Source organism: Chrysemys picta, chromosome 3, assembly GCF_011386835.1.
Source record: "Chrysemys picta bellii isolate R12L10 chromosome 3, ASM1138683v2, whole genome shotgun sequence".
Lineage (NCBI taxonomy): Eukaryota > Metazoa > Chordata > Testudines > Emydidae > Chrysemys > Chrysemys picta.
In genome coordinates this window covers 146,441,859-146,468,863 of record NC_088793.1, presented here as the reverse complement: position 1 = coordinate 146,468,863, position 27,005 = coordinate 146,441,859, and the positions used below count along the sequence as shown (strand labels likewise).

The 27,005-nt window shown below is 42.9% G+C and overlaps 1 protein-coding gene across 3 annotated transcripts in view; it reads right to left on the bottom strand.

Moving 5' to 3' along the window:
• Positions 1-25,225, bottom strand: part of RASGRP3 (RAS guanyl releasing protein 3) — a 101,109-nt gene extending 75,884 nt beyond the window's left edge. The window contains exon 1 of one of the 3 annotated variants that reach the window (XM_042848439.2): positions 24,917-25,225. The gene's annotated coding sequence lies outside the window, so the exon portion shown is untranslated. The remainder of the gene's footprint in view (positions 1-24,916) is intronic. The other 2 variants (XM_005296278.5, XM_065589219.1) reach the window with 2 other exon arrangements.
• Positions 25,226-27,005: the final 1,780 nt, after the last annotated feature.

Here is a 27,005-nt window from a genome sequence, read left to right as displayed (position 1 = left end):
GCTCCCTGCCTATAGAGCCAGCCCTGGAGCAGGGAAAGAACTACATTTCCCAGCATTCCCTTGGCCACTACCAACAGGAAAGAGGGGGAGGTAGCTGAGACTTCATGCTGCAGCCTGCTGTGAATGGAGAGCTGCGCTGTGAGTAGGGATACCATATTTTAACATTCAAAAAATAGGACACTCCACAGGGAGGGAGGGTAGCCCCACCCTGCCACCATCCACTCCCTCCGACTGCCCCCCACAGAAACCCCAACCCATCCAACCCCCCCTGCACCCTGTCCCCTGATCACCCCCTCCCGGGACCCCTGCCCCTAACTGCCCCCAGGACCCCAACCCCTATCTAAGCCTCCCTTCTCCTTGTCCCCAACTGCCCCCTCCTGAGACCGCCCCAACTTCCCCCCTAGGACCACACCCCCTACCTGTCCCCTGACAAATCCCCGGGACTCCCATGCCTATCCAACCGCTGCCTGTCCCCTGACTGCCCCCCCCGAACCCCGACCCATCTAATGCCCCCTTCTCCCTGCCCCTGACTGCCCTCCCGAACCTCCGCCCCATCCAACCCCCCAGCCCCCTTACCATGCCACTCAGACCAGCATGTCTGGCTCCACGCAGCGCCAGACACACTGCTGCTACATGCTGCCATGCTCCCCTGCGGAGCCACAGCTCCCTTCCCCCCCCTCCCCACCCCCAGCACTTGCCTTCCAGATTTGAACACCTCAAAATTCAGGAGTGCTCAAGCTCAGTTTGGGTAGCTGTTAGTTCATTTCTTCCAAATCAAATATACTGATCCACTGTAACTTGCTGTAGAAAAAGTAGGATAAAATTGAGCAAGAAATGCTTCCCAGTGGTTATTAGGACTGGAACTGATATTTTCAACATCCATTGCCTTTTTGTTTGTTTGTTTGTTTGTTTAAAAGGAAGACTGTGATATTGCACTGGCAAATTCCCCATAGAAAGAAAGAGTGGAAGAAAAGAATAATAAAGGCACCTCAACTTTTCCGCATTTATGTAGGACAGTCTTATAATATGCATCCAGATATCCTCCAATCACACAAGCTGAAAATTGTTCCACTTTACTGCAGTTCTGTAACCATATGGGAACCAATCCTGTCTGTGTTCTGTGCACATCTAAAATTCCTGCTGAATGACCTGCTGTAGGAGCAAGTTACCAGTGACCCAGGGCTGCGGCGGAAGGAGGGTGCAGGGGTGGGGGGAGAGCCCAGGGCTGGGGCGGCAGGAGGTGTGTGTGTGGGACAATGGTGGGGAGGAATGGGGGAGCCCAGAACTGGGGTGGCAGGGGGTGTGGGTGGGTGGGGAGAGCCCAGAGCTGGGGCAGCAGGGGGGTGCGGCGAGGAGCCCAGGGCTGGGACAGGGGGCAGCCAAAATTTTCTTTGCTTGGTGCAGCAAAAAACCTAGAGCCGGCCCTGCCTTAAGCACAAAAGCATTTTCTCTAGAGAAGACAGATTGCAAAATAAGAATTCAGGATGGAATTTTCAAAAGCATTTAAATGAATAAGCGGCATAGGCCAGTGGGGACTGGGCTCCTAAGTAACTTGGGCTCTCGACAAATCCACCCTTAAAACTAGCAGCCACCCAAAAGTCTTTTTCTGAAGATTTGTTTATGAGGCTAACCAGATGGGGCTTCTATGGAGACAGATCTGGAATTTGCAGGTGACGGGCTCACATCCCTCTGGTTCCCAATTAATAATTAATAGTGAAGATAGTAAACAGTTGAGAGATGCTTGATGCATCAATAGAACCAATTCTAAATGACAGGGGGTAAGTGTAGGTGAGAAGATTGAGAGGGTGATTCTCTAGTGACAGTGCCTTTTGTGAAGATGAGAAAGACAAATCAAAATACAATCTGCTTTTTAAATTCAATTTTCATCCAAAATATGACGTAGAATGTTTTGATAATCCAGACCCACTCTGGGGCAGAGTTAGGGCTGCCTGTTCAGTGGTTTTCCAGAAGTTTGGAGTTGAAATCCAACCTTCCCCTGCCCTGCTGATAGCTGTTCGACTGGAGTGCAAAGGGCAGGGAAAGGTAACTTTAAGCCTTTTTTGGTCTCCCTGCTGCTGGGGCCTGCTAGATCCCTGGCACAAGTTAATTTACACCAGCTGGCCATGATCCCAAAGGACCATTACTGGAACCACATCCCTTTTCTCCCCAGCAATACCCATGGGTGAGGGGGCGGCTACTAGAGTTCCCCCTGTGCTGGTGGGATGGGATCCTGTGAGTCAGATCTGAGTAGCCCCAAGTCCCAACATACCATAGAAATGGAGATTTAAACAGGAGTCAGCCTTTGTCCAACTTTTCTCTGAAAAGAAGGGGTGAGGCAGTAGGAGGCAGGAGACCATGGTTTCAACTTTAGGAAATAGAAAACTCAAGTGACAGTGTTATTTGGATTTCAGGATGAGACACTGTGGCAGACTGGGTTTTAATCGGTCTATTTAGATTTCATCTAGAGAAGACTTACTGGTAAGAATGAATTATGAAAGAAATGAAAACACCTGCCTCTTTAAAAGCAGGAACCATCGGCTAAATCAGGGACATCCTTAAAGAACTTTAGCTTGGACAACCTCCCAGAAAGTGGGTGATGCAAAAATGTTTAGAGACATCTACAGTAGAACCTCAGACTTATGAACACCTCGGGAACGGAGATTGTTCATAACTTTGAACAAAATGTTCTGGTTGTTATCTCAAAAGTTTACAACTGAACATTGACTTAATACAGCTTTGAAACTTTACTATGCAGAAGACAAATGCTGCTTTCTCTTTATTTTTTTAGTAGTTTACGTTTAACACTGTACTGTATTTGCTCTTTTTTTTTTTTTTTTGGTCTCTGCTGCTGCCTGATTGCGTACTTCTGGTTCCAAATGAGGTGTGTGGTTCACTGGTCAGTTCATAACTCTGGTGTTTGTAACTGAGGTTCTATTGTAATGTGTTTGTATACTCTCAAAGAGATTAGAGAAAAGCTAACCTACATTGTATAGGTTACACTGATTACAATGTGGAATGACTGGGGAAAACAAGAGCATGAGACCAGCAGTCCCCTGAGGGAGACAGCACTTTGGCAGGCTGGGGGTATCTTATATGATTAGTTGGGCTAATCAAATGAACTTCTAAAGGTATAATCAGAGAGAGGGGAAAGGAGAAGAAGATTGCAGAAGAGACAAAGATGTTTGGCAGGCAGCAACTCTGAGACACTCTAACAAGAAGAACTAGACATGAGACTGTCAGGCTGACTAAGGGGATCATAACCAGGAGGTGAAAGTAAGCCGGTACAGCGTACCGGTAAGAAAGTGGCCGCTGGTACGGGCCGGTACACAGCCGACATTAAAGTGCTGCCGTGGCAGCACGTTAAGCACTGTACCGGCAGAGCTCCTGACCGGGGGTGGAGGGGCGCAAAGGGGCAGCTGCCCTGGGGCCTGGCCATTTAAAAGGGCCTAGGGCTCCTGGCAGTGGCCGGAGCCTCAGGCCCTTTAAATCGCCATCGGAACCCCTGGCCCCAGCCCCGCCCCTTCTGGGGGCCCAGAGCCACCCCACCCACCTTGCCCAGGACCCCGGCTGCCCTGCGTACTGGTAAGTCCTTGAAGTTACTTGCACCCCTGGTCATAGCACTATGTTTCCTCTCATTCACTGTAACTACATTTTAGGTGAGCGTTGCAAAGTTCCATATTAAATTTGTTCCACATACTATTTCTTTTGTTTTAAGAAAATCTTCTTAACAAAACTTGGTCCACATTCTGGCCCCTACTCTGGGCCCTTTGCACCATTCCTACAGTCCAACAGGAACAGAGAGCTGCAGAACATGCACTGAGAAATCTCCAGCTGGCATAATGTTGGGGGCAGTAGACTTAACCCTTGAGAGAGTAGCTGAGGATTCCAATAGTGTAGTACCAATATTATGCCAGTTCATGCCTGCTCTAAGCCTTGTATTCTGTGGCAGGCTGAGGGCATGTAAGGGGTAGAAGGGAGCAGGGCTGGAATGTGTTGCCTGACAGTGCTGTGCCAGGATCATTATTCATCAGTGTTTGTTAGAGTAGTCTCAGGGCTGTTCTAACTTGTAGTGGCCAGACAGTGACCCCAAGCATCCTTCAGGATCAGGGTGGGTGGAGAATTGGCATAGGTGGGTTTATGTCAAACACCACTGTGGCGCAGCTGTGGATCTCGAGAGAAAGAAAGAAAATGGACTTGGGAAGATTGATTTCAAGAAAGTTTAGAAATAGAGTTTCTCTTGTTGAGGCCTTGTCTATCCTTAAAATTTTTGCCAGCATAGCTGTGTCAAGAGCGTGAAGGGGAAAAAAAAATCATCACACCCTTAAATGACATAGCTATTCCAGCAAAAGCCTTAGTGCAGATGCCATCATACCATCAAAGAGTCCCTTTGCCAGAACAGCTTATTCAGTTTGGGGAACAGGATTAAGCTACACTTGTTTAAAAACCAAACAAAAGACCCCAAAAAACTTCTGCCAGCATAATAAGCTGCATCTTCTCTAGGGGGGGTTTCTGGCATAGCTCTGCCAGTATATCTATACCAGCAAACACTTCCAAGCATAGACAAAGCCTTCATTAATACCCAGCTCCCTTATTCTTCAGAAGCCCCTGCTGCAGATGGCAGCATGGCCAACTCACTAAAAAGCCTATTTAATGTACCACTGAGCGATCAGGATGAGGCTCTCAGTATTTTGTGGAATTGTCTTTCTTTCTTCTTTTTCTAGAGATCTTTTGTTTTTCTTGTTTTATTGTCTCTCATTTCAATTTCAGCTGAGTTTGGTCCTTTTTCTTATCCTTCGTGTTTGTCTTTTTTAGTAAAGGACCAGCAAGGACACTTTTGGTTAGATTGACATTTCACATACACCAATGTAATTCTGGAATAAGTACACAACTTCAGAGTCTCTTGCATTTACATCAGAGTAACAAAGATGACAATTTGCTGTTCTTGGTACTGGAACACTAATGTCTAAACCTAAGCAAAGCAAAAATTCAGTGGAATCTAAATTAAAGTGCACTATATAATATTTTCATTACATTTATTGACTAGAAATATTATTATAATGAACACCATCAGGCAAATTCAGGGAATTGTTTTGAGCAGTGTTATTAATTTATTTTAACTGTAATAAAAGTAATTAATCCATTTGCTATTAATGATAACTGAGCAATTAAGTGGTAAGTTCAGACTGCCCCTTTGTCCTTGGCCTACTATATTGTGCATAAGATTTAACATGTTACATAAACTCACTCACTGTTCTGAAAACATGCAATACATCAGGCACCTCTATTACTGTCTGAGTCAAGGAGAGAGGGATTTCAGCCTTCATTCTGATTATCCTTGCTTTTTTGGGCTTCCCAGATTTTTATTATAGTAAAACTGCAGGTTTTTTTGAAGAGTTTTCTTAGAAAAGCAGCAAAATGTATTTTCTAAAAATTAAATGAAGGGAAAGAAAATCTCAGATTAAATCCAAACCAAGGTGCTTCATAAGTGATGCTTTCTTTGTATCCCACCTGTATGTGGACAGAGATGGGGATTTAGAGGGGGCAGAACTGCAAGGTGTGCAACATGCATTATCTTCCCCATGCTCAAAGAAACCAGCAGTGAATAAACAGAAGAGTGAATCCTGCCCAAAGCTGGTTTAATGTTTGCATGCCCCTTTTTCCATGATGGAGCCCCACTCCCTTTTGCAGATGTGTGTAGGGGAGACGCTCTGGGTGCAGTTGTAAGCAAGTGAAGCTCTAGTCAGCTTGGCTCCACCACGTCCATTGAACAAGTTGGGATGAAAGCAGCAGTGGAACAGAAGGCAGTGTGGAAGCAACTGACATCTAGTGTATCCCCACTGAACTCAGGAGCAGGGCCGGCTTTAGAAAGTGCAGGGCCCGATTCGAATACCTGGCGGCGGTCCGGGTCTTCGGTGGCACTTCAGCGGCAGGTCCTTCACTTGCTCCGGGTCTTCCGCGGCACTGAGGGACCCACCGCCGAAATGCCGCTGAAGACCCGGAGCGAGTGAAGGACCTGCTGCCGCCGTGCCGCTGAAGACCCGGACTGCAGCCGGGTGAGTAAAAAAATTAAAAAGGCGCCTAAGTTAGGCACTCTTCTTTAGGGCGCAGTGCCCTCTTAGGCACGGGGCCCTCTTAGGCACGGGGCCCGATTCGGGGGAATCGGGGAAATCGGCCTAAAGCTGGCCCTGCTCAGGAGAACCATATATTTTGGGGATGAAATGCCTACTTGTTTCACATGGGTGGGGAGGGACAAAACTGCATCCCTGTTAAAAAAATCTGGTGGAAACTCTCATAAGAAGCTCAGGGAGTTCCATTTCCCATACATGTTTTTCTCCTTAGAGAATGATTTGGGTCTAAGTAAAGTCCTGATGATTTGTTTCATTGACTTTAATGTGCAGTTCTACTCTGAAAAGTGACTCTAAAAAACATACTGTGGTCTGTTACCGATTCCATAATAAATACAGTCAATTTACAAGTGAAAAGCGGCTTTTTTCCTAACTGCCCATCCTGCAGCACAGCTGGGGCTCTAAGGGTATGTCTACACTGCAATTAGACACTGTGACACTCTATACCTCAGGGGAGCACCCTGTAACCCTCATATTCATAATTTTATATATATTTATATATAATTGTGATATTCATGTAAAGTGCGCCATTTAAGATATGATGGGAAAGGCTATGATTTGCTGAAAGCCATTGTTCTATCTAAATATGTATATCAGGGGTTGGCAACCTTTCAGAAGTGGTGTGCCGAGTCTTTATTTATTCACTCTAATTTAAGGTTTCACGTGCCAGTAATACATTTTAATGTTTTTAGAAGGTCTCTTTCTATAAGTCTATAATATATAACTAAACTATTGTTGTATGTAAAGTAAATAAGATTTTTAAAATGTTTAAGAAGCTTCATATAAAATTAAAATAAAATGCAGAGCCCCCCCAGACTGGTGGCCAAGACCCGGGCAGTGTGAGTGCCACTGAAAATCAGCTCTTGTGGCACCTTTGGCACGCGTGCCAGAGGTTGCCTACCCCTGATGTATATCATTAGTGCATATGAAGTTATGAGGTTGAGTCGTATGGTTGTCGCTAAAATATGCTGTGAAGTGGGGAATTGCCTAGATATTAGATCCCCAGAGACAAGAACAAGGGAGCTAACCAAAGCCCGGGCGGGTGTCAAACAACGATCAACTGCCATGGTCCAGCAAGAGAGTTACAATTCAATGACTCACTTACACAAGGCCACACCAGGGGACTTGCTCACCCTTGCCTGGTGACACAGCAATGCCCACCAGGCGTGCCTGGACTTTGGTTCTCCAAGCACATGGAACAAAGGTATAAAACAGAACACAGTGGTCCCCTGCTTCATCCTCTCTCTTCTCCCCCACCTACGCTGAGGGCAACGAGAATGCTGGAACTGAAGAGACTGGTCCCAAAGCTAAGGGTACATCTATATTACCCACCGGATCTGCGGGTAGTGTTTGATGTATCGGGGATCGATTTATCGTGTCTTGTCTGGACACGATAAATTGATCCGCAAATCGACGCCCGTACTCCACCTCGGCAGGAGGAGTAAGCGGAGTCGACGGGGGAGCCGCGGCAGTTGACTTGCCGCCGTGAGGACGGCCAGGTAAGTCGAACTAAGATACTTCGACTTCTGTTGCTCAAGAAAGGGTCTTACACAGTACAAGATGATATGTTCCTAAGGAACAAGGACGGGAGCTATGGAGATTTGGCTGGTGCCTTTCTGGTGTGATTCATGAGTGGCTCTGCAAGCATTCATACAATCCAGCTAGGTGTGGGGCTCCACATGCAGTTGTACTGAATGGTAACAGCACCTGGAGGGGTTTGCTACTTGCCGCCATTGTGAGAAAGACAACCCAGATTAATGATTTAAGGGGGAACAGCAGTCTCACAGTCCCAGGTTGTATCCCAGGGATCCTGTTACAGACACCCATTATGGGCCCGTGCCAACTGACAATCTTGTGTCAGCTAACAGGCTCCCCGGGTAGACATTCAGGGCAGGTCTACACTACGGCAGGGATCGACGCTCTGAGATCGATCCACCTGTGGTCGATTTAGTGGGTCTAGTAAAGACCCGCCAAATCAACTGCAGATCACTCTCCAGTTGACCCCTGTACTCTACCCCCAACGAGAAGAGTAAGGTAAGTCGATGGGAGATTTTCTCCCGTTGACTCCCCGTGGTGTAGACCCTGCGGTAACTCGATCTAAGGTACGTCAACTTCAGCTACGTTATTCACGTAGCTGGAGTTGAGTAGCATAGGTCTACTTACCACAGTAGTGTAGACATAGCCTCAGGCTCAGCCTACAGCCTGAACTCTGTGTCCCTCCTACTTTGCAGGATCCTAGGGCCTGCACTCCAGCCTGAGCCAGAACATCTACACCACAATTAAACAGCCCCTTACCCTGAGTCAGCTGGCACAAGCCAGTCATGGGTTTTTAACTGTAGTGTAGATACAACCTAGGACTCAAGCTTCTGTCTTTCCTTTGTGTGCATCATCCCCATTAATAAAGGTTCTGTTATTATGGTCTTACTACCATAAGACTATAGTTAAGGAAGCAATGGAATTTTCTGTTTTAGAGGGTCTGTACCTCAGTGCAGGAGCGGTGGAAGGTCCCAAAAGTGAGGGGCCACCAGTGCCTGAACCGTGGCCTCGCTCTCCTGCACCATCCCTACCCCTCCCCAGTCTTCCCCCTCCCTGCATTGCTCATGTGTATGGCCAGTAAAAAGTGGGGGCCATGGCCCTCTGCCTCCCCCCCCCATTCCAGCACCCCTACCTCAGTGTCTCACCTTTTTTCAGAACCCTTTTTTGTAAGGGTTGGAGGAATTTGCCGTGAGGAATTTGAACCAAATTTCAGCTACTAATGAATGTTCTCGCAGTGACTGCCCATGTGTTTGTATGTTGTTGATTTTTTAGGAAATTTGGGAAAAACTGGAAAAGCTTGATTACTCTCCCCCCCAAGTATACATTTGCTGCCATCTCCTATCATTGTGAGATCAGAGATAATCAACCACGCATCACTCCCTCCTTCCAGTTCATTTTCATACCCATGGAGAGTCACTAGTATCCTGGTTGTCATGGCAATGGCTGCCTTTGATAACTGACTTCCCTCTGATGACCATAACATTACCACAAGGAAGGGTCACAGGAGAACCTGTAATGAAAGCCAGCAGAGGTGACTGCCTGGGAAAGTTCAGTCCAAGTGACTTGCCCAGCACCCAAAAGGAACTCTCTAGCAGGGCCACCAGAACAGTGGAGGCCAGGGGGCCATGGCCTCCCACTTTTTACCGTCTGTCCGTAAGGGCAAGCAACGGGGAACTGGGGAGAGGGGGAAGGGCCTCAGGGGAAGGGGCAGCACAGGGCCCCCCACTTTTAGGGGTTTCCGGTGCTCCTGCCTCGTTGGCATTCAACTGCCTTAGTGGAGAGACTGGCCTTTCTCTTCCTGCAATCTCCTGCCTCATTCATCACAAACCTTCCAACTTCTGCAACAGAAGAGGCAAATGACACCTTCCTTTGTTTCACTGAAGGTAGACAGACAGACACACACACACACACACACACACACACAAAACCCCATGGCTGTCCCATGTCAGCTGACTCAGGCTCAATAGGGCTTAGGCTGCAGGGCAATAAACTTGCAGTGTAGACATTCAAGCTTGGGCTGGAGCCCAGGCTCTGGGCAAAAAAATCAGCGCACACCCAAATATAAGTTAAAAAGCTGAAGTCAAGCACAGGGTATCTATAACTTAACAAAACAAGCCACAAAAAAACATAAGGAAAATAGAGAAGTTACACTATCCTTTTGATTCGTGTTGGGGTCAACTGCAAGTCATTCACTTTGTGTACTTTGCAAAATAAAGTGCCTAGAACACTGTTTTGATGCCATAAATAAATAATAAAAGAGCAAAACCTCTCCTCTTTCAATATTTTATGGCTTGTTTTGACTATTAAGTGATTCTCTTAGCTTTTTAGACATATTTGAGTGTGCACTAGCTCTGTTCTATTAATTATTCATATGAATGTTTATTAATTTGAGCACTGATAATGTGCTCAACTCAGTTAGGGTGACCAGATGTCCCGATTTTATAGGGACAGTCCTGATTTTTGGGTCCTTTTTCTTATATAGGCTCCTATTACACCTCCACCCCTCCCCGTCCTGATTTTTCACATTTGCTGTCTGGTCACCCTAAACTCAGTACAGGAGTTTATGGAATTATTTTGTGAGTTATTGGCATTCGGTGACTGTCCTTTTGTGCACTGTGGGGGGATTAAAAACCTTTACAGAATTAAAAAACATTCTGCATCTTGTATAGTAATAGGTCAGATTTTCAGCTGTGGTAAATCAACATACCTTCAATGGAGTTATGCCAGTTTACACCAGCTGAGGATCTGGTCCAATATATACATCCATTTCCTAACTTACAACAGTCATTTGACTGTAGTCGTTCGAGTATGTGGAATCCAAGTCTAAAAAACAGCTGCTGGGCTTGCTGATCTACTTCACTGGTCCAAATAATATATATCCTTTCACTAGCAACAGAACTGAAAGAAAGAAAATTGGAAGTCTTCACCAGACAGGATGTTTTAATAGTATCTAAGTGTGATTAAAATGCCTACTATAAATAACCTAACAGCTCTCACATGAAGTTGTTCAGCTGAAGGGCATCTAAAGGACATGATGGAAAGTAAAAACTTGAAGCCAAGGGTTATCAGTTTTATAGCAAGCTAAGTCAGTCTGCAGCATCTATAAGCTACATTAGTGAGGAATAGTTTAAATAAATCTGCTTTGAATTCTACAAAATACTTTCAGCTTTGGGGTGCTATAGTTCTGCAAATACTTGCATACATTTATCTATGATTTCTATCAAGACATATTCCTCGTATTGATATAATTGGGAGGGGGAACCCCATAGCAATATTAAGGTTGAGAAATCAAACACTGAAAATCAAGAGATGCAGAGTTGGAGTCAACAGGTCAACTGTATCTCTACCTCAATGCTTATGCCTTGAAATATATCCTCTCTTTACATTAAAAATTATTTGTCAATTAATTTTAGGTGGTGCAGTTAGCAATGCCTACAATTAAGCTTGAGTAACACTTTCCATTACAAAAAGAACGAGGAGTACTTGTGACACTTTAGAGACTAGCAAATTTATTTGAGCATAAGCTTTTGTGGGCTAAAACCTACTTCATCGGATGCATGCAGTGGAAAATACAGTAGGAAGATATATATACACAGAGAACATGAAAAAATGGGTGTTGCCATACTAACTATAACGAGAGTAATCAATTAAGGTGGTCTATTATCAGCAGGAGAAAAAAAATTTGTAGTGATAATCAGGATGGCCCATTTCCAACAACTGACAAGAAGGTGTGAGTAACAGTAGGGGAAAAAATAGCATAAATAAATAGAATAAATGGACACAAATCAGACGTCAAGAATTATAACATTCAAAAACCAGTCGGAGAACACTTCAATCTCCCTGGTCACTCAATTACAGACCTCAAAGTCACAATACTCCAACAAAAAAACTTCAAAAACAGACTCCAACGAGAAACTGCAGAATTGGAATTAATTTGCAAACTGGACACCATTAAATGAGGCTTGAATAAAGACTGGGAGTGGATGGGTCATTACACTTACAAAGTAAAAACTATTTCCCCATGCTAATTTTCCCCCTACTGTTACTCACATCTTCTTGTCAACTGTTGTAAATGGGCCATCCTGATTATCACTACAAACGTTTTTTTTATTCCTGCTGCTAATAGACCACCTTAATTGATTACTCTCATTATAGTTAGTATGGCAACACCCATTTTTTCATGTTCTCTGTGTGTGTGTATATATATATATATATCTTCCTACTGTATTTTCCACTGCATGCATCTGATGAAATGGGTTTTAGCCCACGAAAGCTTATGCTCAAATAAATTTGTTAGTCTCTAAGGTGTGCAAGTACTCCTCGTTCTTTTTGCTGATACAGACTAACACAGCTACCAATCTGAAACCACTTTCCATTACAAGATTGTGTTTTCAGTTACTTGTAACTTTACCAAAATTTAATTGTTTGGCCTGAAATTCTCTATGTTGTTTGTCTGCCTCAGGTTGATTTTTTTTTTAATTTAAATAATTTTAAAGTTCTGATTCTCAGAAATGAAGGAATAAGTATTTTGTGTTAAAAAATTTGTACAGGAGTTTTGTTCAGAAGCATTAACTTCATGCTTCAGAGCACAGAATAGAAATGTGTCAGGGAGTTAAGACTGGCATTGTTGTGTCTTTTGTTGTCCCTGTGAAAATTCACCCAAATTCGGTCAAGTTATAAGCCCTTTAAAAATCTCAGTGTGCACATGCTCAGTAGAGACCAGTCAGTTTGCCAGCTAAATTCTCATCTGCACTGGGCATGCTCCAGCACTTCACAGCTGCCATATGCTGAGCAGGCTGCACAGAGCAACTGAGCATGCACCAACCCAGAGCTGCAGGAGTTTCCAGTGTGTATACTCACATTCGTGATTTTAGAATTTACTTTCCACAGATATTCTGCAACGTTGCTAAAACAAGGACTTAAGCTAAACATTTTTGCCAATAAACATACTAGTTAGAAAATTTGTGGGAAGTGAACACAAACTGGGTGTTATACAGTACATTTGTTTTGACTCTTTCTTTTCATGCGGAGTGGTTATTTAGAATGATTATATGTTGTGGGGCCACCATTTATTTTGGTATACTGATTTAGTGTATTTAAATAATTGTCAAAGGTACCTAGACTTATAGAGGCACCTCTTGTCATTTTATAGATTGTTAATATTCAATAGAATAGATTATTTCATTTTTGGTAATATTCACAGAGCTCTCTTTTCACAACGCCCTTGAGAAATATCAACCCCATTTTACAGAAGGGAAGACTGAGCTACACAGAGTTTATAACTTGCCCAAGGTCATACAGGAAATGTGTGGCACAGTTGGGAACAAATTCCATGACTCTGTCTTGTGACATCCACAAGACTAGACTTTCTATCTGATTTTATCTTCTTTTGTGGAGTTTCTGGGTATATCACATAATGCTGAGTACTTACATTAAGTGAAAAAGACACATACATTTCTAATCTGAATAGATAACTTGTAAATAGTGCTTCTGTGTCTTTCATAGTCAAATGCATCCTACAGTTTTCCAAATACAGTGTGATTAAAAGCCCACATAAATGATGCATAACATTTCTAAGAAGGGGCCTTTTATTCCCCAATCAGCCCAGTGTCGCTTGTTCTGACAGAGAGATTCATAGCATATCATAAGATGTTTGTGAATCACCATATTGTTAATTATCCAGCTCAGAGAGCTTTTCCCAAAACAAGGCTAGACTACAAGTTATTTATCAAGATTTGCATTATACATAAGCAGGTGAAAAATGTTCTGCTTGTTAATCTTTATGTAAGTGCTACCAACCACAGCATCACAACAGCTCCTAACACTGAGAACTTTGATCGTACAATCTGCACAATGAGATGGGGTCAGGCTGATATACCTGATCTTCCTCTACCTTGCACCAAGATGCCTACAGTTGATACAGGCAATCCATAATAACTTAAAACAATCCATTTACAATGAATTTACAAGAGAAGGAAAGAGGATTAAAAAGCTTGAACCAGAAAGCTGCTGAAAGTTAGAGCTGGTCTAAAAAAGCTGAATGATCTTTGTCAATGATTTGAGTTTTTGAAAAGTTTTCATCTGGGCTACGGAAAACCCTCAGTTCCCTCTGCAGTCAGTCGATGAGGCTAGAGAGCCTCTTCCACGTGAAGAGCTGAGTGCTTTCTCGGAGGCTGTCACTACAATGCTCACTATTTGTGCTTGTGAGGATAAGCAAGTCTCATCACCTGTGGCATTCTACTCCATAGCCCCGCTCCCTAGGGGCTAAATTCCCCACTTGTTTGACTCTGTTGAAGTTATTCAACATGGTTGAATCTGGGCCTTTACCTCTTGCTGAGATTTCCATGTATAGCCTTTAACAGAATAAAGATGCTATCTTGCTTTGTTATCCATATGTGAGGTATCTATTCACCCTTATACTCTGAATACTGCATAAAATATAATGTTTCACTGTGTTCAGGATTCAGTATAGGGCATATAGCAGCTATGAAATCACACTGGGATGACGGCAGTGTGGATGTTTAACCATCATCAATCTCTAAAATTCATTAATCACTTGCCTTGGAGGGAGAAGGCAGAGACTTTGTCATGTAACTGTGACCTGTGACTAGGGACTAGCAGTAACTATGAAGGAGGCAAAGTATTTTTGAAAAATCCAGCACCAGTCCAAAGCTTTGCCTTCCCACATTCAGTTATTTGGATGTTGTTTCAAGTTCCCTCTTCCATTATTACTGAGCTGCTCAACCCTTGGAAACTGCCCCCCCCACCCCTTATTAAACAACCACAACATGCTGCAGAATAGTCCAGAACAGTAGAGTAACACAATACAAGATTACACTGGTACAGTACATTAGTGTGAGACTCCAAGAAAGCTGAGCAAAAAGACATGCTGCACCATCAGCAAAAGCTATTTTTGCTTAAAAAAGGGAAGTCAATTTTCCACATATAGGGTGGATACACCCCATGATGAAATCTGACACAAGCCTATGCACCATTTAACTCCCATTCAACAGGGCCGTCCTGAGGATTTATGGGGCCCTACGCAGTATTGTTAAACTGGTGCCCCTATGCCCGATGGCAGCCTGGGCTCGCAGCCCAGGGGGTGGGGGGAGGGATGAGGCAGCAAAGGATACCGAGATGCCTGGCCCGCGTCACAGCGGCGGCGAGTCACAGTTCCCCGCAGAGACCCCTGTACCCTCTCCCTCATGCAGAATGCATGGCGCCGGCACATTTGGCTCTGTGAATACGGCCCCTGCCTAAGAAGACTGCAGCACGCGCTGGGTGTGCGGGAGCCTACCACTCTTACCTGCTGTCATGGGCGGTGGGTGAAGCTGCCGCTTGGGGAGGCTAGCTCCCCAGCCCACCTCTTCTGCCTGTGGCCATGCCCATATTCCACTCCTGCTCCGCCCCAGGCCCCACTCCACCCAGGCCCCACCCTCTTACCACTGTCTCCCTGCTCTCTTCCCTCCCCCTCCCTGCTCACCTCCTTCCAGCCAAATCCCTGAACCCAAATGAAGCAACTGACATTTGAAAAAAACACTTCTGCAATTTCTTTCTACAAAAAATGAAGCATGTTTCCATTGCATGCCAGATGGTGAAGACTGGACATGTAGAAGGTACCTAATTAAAAGCACTAAACTTGGGAATAAAAAATGTTAGTCACAGGTATTTTGATATGCCCTGAAGTTTGTCAGAGTCTTGCTGATACAACATTAAATATTATGGAATATATGATGCAGTTCTTCTGTTTTTTACATTTTCTTAATCAGTATTTCTAAGCTGATTTTATATTTTAAATGTACTCTTAAGCCTTCATAAAGTAATCATTCCAGATTACTACATATTTAACTCCCTGAAACAAAGATACTATTTTAAATTAATCAGTCACAGAGGTTTAGTGTGTTCATAACAGTGTTCATTGCTTTTAGAAAAAGGGAACACTAATTTACTTTGTGTGATCTCCATAACAATAGACATGTTTATGAAATTTCACCAACTTTAAAAAATATGTTTCTAAAGATTTTAGGCATAACAAAGGATTTTATATCCTACTAGGTATTGATTTTGCTGGAGGGTTCTCTTAAAACTAGTTCATCAGATAGTCAGAAGTAAAGAAAGGGAAACTCTTTGTCCAACTATCTGGAAGGAAAGGGGTGTTGTCCCTTTAAGGGCTCTCGTCAACTGGGAGGGTGGAAGGGGGTGAAGGGAGAAAGGGATGGACAGAAAGGACAGGAAGACTTTGGAAGCAAATTTTTTTTACTATAGTAATTAAAATTAAAATGTGTATTTTAGATAAGGGAGGTCTTTTGAAGGATTTATTTAAAAAAACATATGTCTGAAGATCCAAGCATTTAAGGCTAAAGATAATTATGCATCTAAAAATCTATGCAAGGATTTTTAGAGATGTGATTTTATAATCTTCACCAACTCACCAATGAAATATTTTTAAAGCAAATTTTAAACTAAGGTCCTGTAGACCAACATGTGCTGAGTAAACACTACAGTAATGCACAACTGTTTTGTCAGTAAATTCAGAAACTGACAGTATATACCTGGGGATTGGCAAATGCCTGTTAAATGGCTTCATTACCACTTGAATGGCTCTTTAAGAGTTTTAATGTTGTGCTAATAGGTCTGGCAGGCTGCAAGGCTTTGTCACTTTTCAGGGTACGTCTTCACTACCCGCCATATTGGCGGGTAGCAATCGATTTATCCGGGATCGATATATCGCGTCTCGTTAAGAGACGCACACCATCGACTCCAGAACTCCACCAGAGCGAGCGGCGGTAGCGCAGTCGACGGGGGAGCCACGGCCGTCGATCCTGCGCCGTGTGGACCCCAGGTAATTCGATCCAAGATACTTCGACTTCAGCTACGCGAATGTTGCGTATCTTAGATCGACCCCCCCCCCAGTGTAGACCAGCCCTAAGTTACTAGATCCCCTCCGGAGGAAGACTCACCAGGCTGCAGCACCCAGCTGTGTGGGAGCCAGGAAGGGTCAGAACAGGGATAGGAAGAGCTGGAAAGGGTGGACACTAAGACCTAGGGGTGCCCCAAATGTTCAGGTGCTCTACACAGCCGCATGCATATGCCTAAGAATGACCCTGCGTAGCCAGGACAGCACATGTGGGTGGGTGGGCAATGACGGGGGTGGGGGGTAAGGAGTGATTGGGGCCACCTCTCCCCTCCTCCAGGAGGTCAAACTAGATGATCTAACGCAAAGGTTGGCAACCTTTCAGAAGTGGTGTGCCGAGTCTTCATTTATTCTCTCTGATTTAAGGTTTCGTGTGCCAGTAATACATTTTAACATTTTTAGAAGGTCTCTTTCTATAAGTCTATAATATATAACTAAACTATTGTTGTATGTAAAGTAAATAAGGTATTTATTTATTAAGAAGCTTCATTTAAAATTAAATCAAAATGCAGATCTTAATCAGTTTAGTGTGATCCTTGCCCTTGCTTTTCCTTGCTGAGTTTTCCAATGTCTGGCACGTATTTGGATACTTTAAGCTGGATACTTTTCTGAGTGATCAGTTGTTAACCAGCTCCGAGACGGACAGAGGACAGATTTCATGTGTGAAAATACCTGTTCACACAGCTATGTGGATTCAAATGTTGAAAGCATTGCAAACGCAGTTTTCTTCAAACAGTTAAATTTCACTGGCAGGGATGGCCAGCAGGTCAGAATAGAGGCCCCATGATCTCTCTTGGTAGCTTCAAGTGCACTCCGCAGATCTCCAAACTTTGATGCCCACAATTCTGAGCTTTTTAACTGAATGAGCTGCATTTCAAAATCTTTAACACCCATCCACTGAAATATAGACAAATCCAAGTCACTTTTGTTGAACTTTTCAGGTTTAATTAGAAAAGAAAGCACTGGGCCAAATCACTGGAAATCTTGAAATCTGTCAGAAAATTCTGATTCCTGTTCTTGCATGTACAGTCTAATCTCAACTTCAAACGCAGTGCACTATTCCACGTGGCATGATAGTGATGTAAGCAGCAAATCAGGACTTAAAAATATCCCAGCACAGTGGCGCTGGAACAATTTTTAAGGTGGGGGTTCTGAGCTGCGCCCCCTCTTGCCCCTGTCTGGACCCCTCACTGCCCCAGGCTGGGGCCAGTGGGCCACAGCTGGGGGCAGCTGCAGAGCCCTGGGCCGGTGGCTGGAATCCCAGGCTGGCAGCGGGCTGAGCAGGGCTGGCAGATGGAACCCCGGCTGGCAGGGGACCGGCAGCCGGTACCCCAGGCCAGCAGAGGAGCCCCCAGGACTGGTGGCCAGGACCCGGGCAGTGTGAGTGCCACTGAAAATTGGCACGCATGCCATAGGTTGCCTATCCCTGATCTAATGGTTCCATCTGGCCTTAAACGCTATGAATCTGTTGAAGTTAATGTGATTACTCACCAGCTTGAAGTAAAAAACCTGCATAAATATTTGCAGCGTCCTGGGCTTTGGTCAGTTCTTAGCCAGCTTATGGATATTTAACATTTTAAATATTTCCTCTTAAATCAGCTTTTAGCATTAGCCTTTTTTATTGCTCTTCTTTTAAGTGCATGTGATTTGGCAATATCTTTATAGTACTGACACACCCAGGACTGCAAGCACATTATCAGGTGGGTAATTCCCAACAATGTCCCCCGTGTGCTGTGCTAGGCTGTTGCATAGATCACCACATTCACATGTGTTCTAGAAAAGCTTCCTTTAACTGCCCCCTAATAAAACACCTGCATTTCCAAGATTCTGCTGTTTTCTTATAACTTTATTGGACCATTTAGTGTGGTCAGCCACCTCCCATGCACCCCTCATGGCCTGGGTGCAACTATTGTGCCCTGCTAACAATTTCTCCCTCAAAGGGCTTCTTAAACTCCACTCAGGAATTACTTGCTCATTCACCATCCCTTCTCAAGGGTCCAGGTTTAGTCACATAAATAAAGCTCCAAAATAAAACTCAAAGTCCCAAAACACAGTCCATCAGTTTTACCCTATTACCAGGTCACTTCCAGACTTTTCCTGCCTTTTGTCTCAGTAAGGAAACACCACACCTTAGATGCCTCTGTGGGAGCCTGCTCATTCCCAGCAGTCTCCAATTCACTCTACTCCCAAGCCTTCCAGGCTATGTCCTTTCCTGCTTTGACAGGCCCTACCTGTTTGGAGCCTCAGGGCTCGGGCTCTAGCTCCCTAGGAGCAAGCTTTTCCCTACAACAGCTTATTGGTTCCTGCACGTTCCCAACCCTCCCCCGCCTCTACAACCACCTGCTGCCCTTACAGGGAATTACCTGCTCCGATCCCGGTATGTGCAAGGGAGTAGCAATCTTTCCTTACACAGATATGGGGGCTAACCAGACATTGAGTCCAGAAATGTAGGAATAGATGAGGCTACTTGTAGCATAGCTGGTGGGTTGGCAATGGATGGACCCTTGACTCCCCCTTTTTTACTCACTGGCCAGAGTATCTGAGCTATCTTATGGTGTGGGGGGCAATAATTTATTGATGGTACAGGCCAGTGGTAAATTAGTAGCTGCTCAGGAGCAAGGAGGGAGCAGGGAAGGAATTATGACTCAGCGGGATGTCTCAGTGAATTCCAGGCTTCGCTGAATCTATTGACAAAACTTTGACCCTTGACTTCAATAGGCTTCCAAGCGGCTCCTGGAACTTCTCATAAGGGGATGCATCTTAAAGTATCGCCTCATGCTCAGGGCTGTACCCAAATCTATAATCTAACCTAATATGTTCCTGAGTTATTAAACTCACAGAATAAAACACTTTTGGCCTGTGCATTTAATGTAGGTATCTTAGAATAAAACTTGATATTTTTAATACTTCAGTTTATGAATACTGTAAAAAGATTATTTTAGGCCTACAACACTTAAGCATAGACACATTAAAGGCAGGGTGGGTAGAAACCAACAAGAGTAGGCCTCACTTTAAAATAACAGACGAAAATCAATACAAATGTTTGCATTTCATTGTTCTCCATATGATTTATGACTGTATTTTTCACCTCTCTCTGTTCAACAAAAAAGCAGAGAGGAAAGTCATTAGATTAGAGAAACATAAAAAAGCATTCTTTACCATGTTGTTTTATTGTATTAGTTAACTCCTGACAAGCCTGGGGCTTATTCATAACCTAATGGATGGGAAATGTAATAACATAACTCCTGTTAACTCTAACGGAAGTTAAGCACATTAACTCCCTGTGGAATGAGTGGAGAATAAATTTTCATATTTCAGTTTACATCTTGATTCACACAAAGTCATTTCACATAGATTGCTGAACACCCGTCAGATGCTAATAAGTTGCTGTCACTACCAATATTCTATTTCATTTTTAAAGGTAAAAGTCTTAGGTGTGTCAATGCCTGTGGTCACTAAAAGGAGTTTATCTGGATACTGGAAGTGATTGATTAAAGGATTAGAAAACATGCCTTATAGTGATAGATTCAAGGAGTTCCATTTATTTAGCTAAATAAATAAAAAGTTAAGGGGCAACTTTTTCACAGCCTATAAGTACCTGTGGGCGGGGGGGGGGGGGGGGGACACAAATATTTAATAATGGGCTCTTCAGTCTAACAGAGAAAGGTATAACATGATCCAACAGCTGGAAGTTGAAGCTAGACAAAGTCAGACTGGAAATAAGGTATACATTTTTAACAGTGAATAATTAATCATTGGAACAAATTACCAAGGTTTGAGGTGGATTCTCCATCACTGACAATTTTAAAATCAAAACTAGATATTTTCTAGGAGTTATTTTGGGGACGTTCTTTATCCTGTGATATACAGGAGGTCAGACTAGATAATCACAGTGGTCCCTTCTGGCCTTGGAATCTATGAATCTCACAAAATAGTTATAAAATCCTTCTGGATTATATGTTTTGAACATGTCTATTGTTTCCTGTAAAATCAGAGTATATTATATATTCTGGAGTGGCTGCAGAGTAAGGCTTACTGCTCTCTCTTGGGGGTTGTTACATCATCAGTACAGAATCCCTCCTTTTGATATATGTTTCCTTATTCTACAAATAGTGTTTTGAAGCTAGTGAGCTCATAGACACAGTATTGTCAGCCCTAGTAATGTTAATGCAAGTCTTATTATATTTGGTGTTTTTCTTAGAGCCCCAACTCCCGGAATCATGTGATTCTATAAGAATCTCAGTTTATTTCAGCTAAAGTTCTAGCTTTCTTGGTTGCGGAGAAAAGCTTGACAACATTAACCCTAAAATGTCAAAGACCAAAAGGCAAATAAAAAGCACCTGACACATATTGTATTTAAAAGTCTCATGGTTTTTAAGACAATCTCATGATTATTTGGAGCTTGACTCATAATTTCTGAGCACTTGATGTTGGCAGTACTGCAGACACAATGACCCTGATTTTCAGTTGCTCTGTTCCCATGCTGAGTTTAGGTGTGAAGCGGTGTGGGAGTGGATAAAGGTAGCTTTACACCAGCTTTGCATTCCCCATAGTGTGAGAAACAGAGAAGAGTGGGTGGGTAGTCTGCTATGCTGAGTGCACTTAACCCCGTGGGACAAACTCTTTCCTCGGTTATACAAGAGTAACTGTATTGACTTCAGTGGATTTGCATCAGTGTATATGATCAGAATTTTGTCCCCAATTCTCCTTTCTAAGAGTATGAATTTACTAAAAGTATATGTGACATGTTGGACCCCTTGGGAAGTCACTTGATGTGCTGAGATACCACTGAGTCTACTTGTTCTGTCAGCATGTGCCCCCTTTTACCTGTGTTGCTGAGCCAGACTCTTAAAACCTCCTCTAACACACACACAGGCAGGGCCACACCCAGCTGCAGATCAGCTCTGGGAAGACTCAGCTTCAGGGACTTGCTCCAGCACTCAGATATCGACCTCCCTTGGCATACAGGCCCAAAGATATATTATATTCGCCTCTTCCCTCAATGTGGAAGAGGGTATGCAAAATTTCTCACCCTTCCAGTTAGAAATCACATAAACTGGGTTATATTATAAGACAGAAATAAATTTATTAATATAACAGGTGTATTTTAAGTAGTTAAGGAGGTGGCAGACAGAACAAGGCAAATTACTAAAACAATAAAACAGAGCATGCAAACTAAGCTTAATATACTAAGAGACTGGTCACATGTGAGTTCTCACCCTAAATGTGGTTCTAATAATCTTCTTCACAGGCCAGATACCCTTCCAGCCTAGGCCCAGTTCTTTCCCCGTGTTCCGTCTTATTTGTTTCCAGCAGTCATCTTGGGTGGGGTAGCAGGGGAGAATTGATGACCTAAATTACCTCACTCCCCACGCTTAAATAGGATTTGCATAAGGCGGGAGTCCTTTGTTTTCTAGCTTGACACACACACCTCCTTCGTCCCTTACAGTGGAAAGTTACATGAAATCCCAGGTAATGTTTTAGCATCACCGGACTCTGTAGGGCCCTTGTAGCTATTCTTCACAGGCTGACCCACAGGTTCACAGGAAGACTAAGGCCTTGGCTACACTGGCGCTGTACAGCGCTGCAACTTGCTGCGCTCAGGGGTGTGAAAACGCCCCCCCCGAGCGCAGCGAGTACAGCGCCAGTGTAATCAGAGCTTACAGCGCTGCAAGCTATTCCCCTCGGAGAGGTGAGTACATACAGTGCTGCGAGAGCTCTCTTGCAGCGCTGGCGGCGCGACTACACTCGCACATCACAGCGCTGCCGTGGCAGCGCTGTGAAGTCCTGAGTGTAGCCGAGGCCTAAGCTCTTTTACAGTCCATTGTCCTTGTTGATGGGCCATCCGTCCTGTCTGGCTTTTCCATTGTTGTACCCAAAGTGTTGGCAGTTGGCGTCACCCAAAGTAGCATAGTTGAAATACAAGTACATAGTTAATATTCCTAATTTCAGATACAGAAAGGATACATGCATACAAATAGGATAATCGCATTCAGTAAATCATAACCTTTCCAATGATATCTCACATGAGCTATCTTGAATAAAGTATATCTCAGTTATGTCATATTCGTATCATAGGGATATTTTCATAAAGAATACGGAATGACAATTTCCAAGTAACTCTATAATATACTCTCTCTTTTTCATAGGTGCACATGAAACTGCCTCAGTACACTATTCTGTCATTTTAAGCCATGTAACTATTTCAAACTAACAATATAAAATGGCTGGTTCCCAAACAGTTTTCCTCTTCCTGGCTAAACAATAGTCTCAGGTTTTGTACACACGTGCAAGCCAAATGTACTTTTTAAATAATAATGTAGTGAACATCTCAGAGCAGAAAAATTCTGAATGTTTGACTATTTATGCGGAGAAAGTGATCAAGTTATCCTATATTTTCTGGAATTAACAAGGCTGATAGACATGCATTGCACAAAGTGAGAATAGTGTCGCTGTTCAGTTGGGTCACTGAAGCCTAGCTGTTAATATTAATGAAATCAATTGCATTCACTTAGGAATAGATTTTGCAACCCTTACGCAGTTTGATGAGCACTTACTCATCTGAGTAGCCCTACTGAAGTGAGCAAGAACTCATCTGTGTTAATAAGGGTTGCGCAATTTATCATTTTTCGACTTAAATGCTATGAGCCAAGTCCTCTCTCAGTTTTTACTCAGTCCTTATGCAGACAAAACTTTTACTGAAGTCAAGCATAAGTAATGGTGAGTAAGAACAAATTAACTAAACCTTTTCCACAAAAATCAATTGTATCTGCCAAGGTATCCATTGCAAATATTTTAATAGACCACAATCCTGTGCTGTGCTGAGCATCTATATTGCCATTGACTTCATTCTCACCAGAGATGCTCCACACCTCATAGGAGCAGGACCACAATCTCTTAGTAAAGACAACAGTTGTAAGGAAACAAGCAGTGCTTTAAATCAGATAGATTAAGGGATCTGATGCCATGAAGTGTTGGATAACCATAAATTCCATTGACATCTTAGCTCAGCACTACACAGGATTGGGCCGTTAGTAAACAGCACTGATTGACACTATTTACCATTGTCTTATCCCAGCTTTTCACCTCCATGTGTATCAGCAGACATCCTGCCTTGCTATCTTCACAACAACAGACTCTAAACATAACAGCATCCTACCAGGATAAAGCAGTGTAACAGCATACACATTTCCTTTTCTTTTCCTCACCAGGAACATTTTACAATAAGACACTAATCCTTAATGACATGAGTAATTCATGAGTAATAGGGATTGTACCATGATAGACATAATACAGTACATCACCGAAACAAATATAATGATCACTCTCAAGATTAATTCAAGAATGGTGAAAACCCCATAGTACTATCCATACCATGTGGAGATCACTGAATATTTCAGTATTATATAGCTTGTATTTCTACCATTTTGCCTTCAAGTCACACTACCATCTCCTATTCTGGAAAGAGGCAAAGCAATTTTGAAATGAAGAAAACAAAAAGCAACCTAATCTAGATAAACATCACTGAGTGAAAATCTGTATTTTTAGGTCTTTCCTCTAAGAGTCTTCTGTTCTTTTTAGTACCCATCCAATAAGATGATATATTTTATATCCTAACATTTTACAATGTAGCTTTTATAGAGATTTCAGGTTATGTTTGTCATGACATGATATAAAATGTGTAAATAATACACTAAAACAAAAGGCCTACATTTTCTAATCTATTTCAGTCTGCCATTGATTACACTGGACTTTGCAATGGCTGCTGCATCACTTTGAAATTAAATAAGCAAGCAAATAATAAACATGTAATTTGCCATCGTGTATTTAAGAACAATATAAATTTTCAGATGCCTCCAGTTTAGGTTGATTCTTTTGTATGGACATGTCTGACAAGATTAAATCTTTTATTTTGTGACATTTTTAATAATGTACATTTTGGCATTGACTTCATGTTTTTCTTCATAGGAAAAAAGCTTCCATCAAAATGGCTGTAGTAATTAATAACTGTAAGCTCAAACAGAAGACAAATGTATTGGAAATAGCAAAATTATCTAATAGTAGTTGTTTGGAAAAGATTTCTATTACTTAGGAGGAACTCTTAAGGATCTATAACCAAACCACAATTATTTCTCAAGCAAGCGTTATCAATTAAAAGCCAATTAACCTAGTAATATGTTTGTGTGGCAAAATTCATTCTCCAAAGCTCATACTAAAATGTATGAAGAATGAATTTTGCCACACAAACATATCACTAGGTTATTACTAGCTGCTAGACTGCAAAACCATGGACAACTGCATTAAGAGTACAGCAAGCAGAAATGCCAAAGGAGATACTGACCTTAATTTGACACAGTCCACCCCTTTACATTACTGTATAGGTCTTCTTTTCCCCCACAATAACTTCTCTTACACGTGTTGAGCTGCTGAGATTTTTCTTTGCTCTTCTTCAGTACTTACATTATTTTTATTATTCACCCCCACCCTGTTTTAACGATTCTGAAGAGAAAAACATAATTGTGCTCGGTTTACACTCAGCAGCTACAGTAAAGCTAGAGAGCTTTTGAGCCCAATTAGTTCTAGATTGTTTGGCTAAATGTCAGTCACACTTCCTGCTATTCTTTCCCAACTTAGTTTTTCTGCTTCCAGTGGAGATTTTTCCTTTTCTTGGACTATAAATAGGTCTGCCACAACACAGTATGTAACAATAAAGAAGGCAGGAAGTATATTTAAACAAAGGAGAGCTCTTGTATTTTTGCTATTGAATACTTAAATGTATATAAAACTTTTAGATGCAGTTTCTTAACATGTGTTTTTCAGATGCTGTTCTCATCTCTATGAGCAGAACATTATTGGTAATAAAATGTTATTAGGATTTCATCTGGATCTATTACACAGCACAGTGATGGGACATAACAGCATCAGATTTCTTGACCTTACATAGTTTTCTTTAGTTACTACAGTAGTATTAATTTTGCTTACCCTCAAACTCCAATGATGGCTTTGTGGGATTAAACAAAGATTTTATGTGGGGATGTTTTAATAAAAGTAAACAAAAAACTGTTTAGAGAATGCTGTAAATTAAGATTCCAAAATGTATATTATAATAGGTGTAGGAATCACACACCATATCTAATCTTGTGAATTCAGACCAATTCTCCAATTTGTCAAGGTCATTTTTGAATTTCAATGCTATCCTCCAGAGTCCTTGCAACTCCTCCCAGCCTGGTGTCATCCTCAAATTTTATACGCATGCTCTCCACTACATTATCTAAGCCATTAATGAAAATATTGAATCATTTTGGACCCAGGACTGACCTCTGCGGAACCCCGCTAGCTATGCCCTCTCAGTTTGACAGCAAACCATTGACAATACTCTTTGAGTAGTCTTTCAACCATTTATGCACTCACCTTATAATAATTTCATCTAGAACACATTGCTCTAATTTGCTTATGAGAATGTCACATGGGACTGTATCAAAAGTCTTCCTGCTTCCCCCCATCCACTAGGCCAGTAACCCTGTCAGAGGAAAGTAGGTTGGTTTGGCATGATTTGTTCTTGACAAATCCAGGCCGACTCTTTCTTATAACCCTATTGTTCTGTAGGTGCTTACAAATTGATTGTTTAATAATTTGTTCCAATATCTTTCCAGGTATCAAAGTTAGGCTGACAGGTCTATAATTCTCCAGGTCCTCTTTATTCTTTTTAAAAATAAGGACTATATTTGCCCTTCTCTAGTCCTCTGGGACCTCATCTGTCCTCCAGGAGTTCTCAAAAATAATTGCTAATGGTTTCAAGATTGCTTCAGCTAGTTCCTTTAATATCCTAGAATGAATTTCATCAAGCCCTGCTGACTTGAATACATCTCACTTATGCAAATATTCTTTAACCTGTTCTTTCACTATTTTGGCTTGTGTTCCTTCCCCCTTTTTGTTAATTGTGTTGATATCTGTTCACCCGTATTATTTATTTTTAGTGACGACTGAAGCAAAATAGTCCTCTACCCCTCCCGTTACTTCCTGCGCCCCCCACCCTAGCTCACCTCCGCTCCGCCTGCTCCACTGAATGCGCCGCTGCTCTGCTTCTCCGCCCTCCCTTGCCTGAGATTCGCGGAGTGGAGGTGAGCTAGGTCGGGAGGTCGCGGGGGGCTGGCAGGAAGCAAGGGGGGGGGAATGCGGCACCCCCGGGGGAGGAGGCGGGGCCTGGGATTTGGGGAAGGGGTTCAGAAGGGGTGGAGTTGGGGTGGGGCGCGGGGCATGAAAAAAAAAAGGGGGGGGGCGCTACCAAAAATTTTTTTGCTTGGGGCGGCAAAAATCCTAGAGCCGGCCCTGATACCACTGGACTTTAATGCACAGGGTTCTCAGTGGTGTTCCATTTGTATAGTCCCTTATTCAAATCCAATTTATGTCATGAATCAACTGAGTGAGTT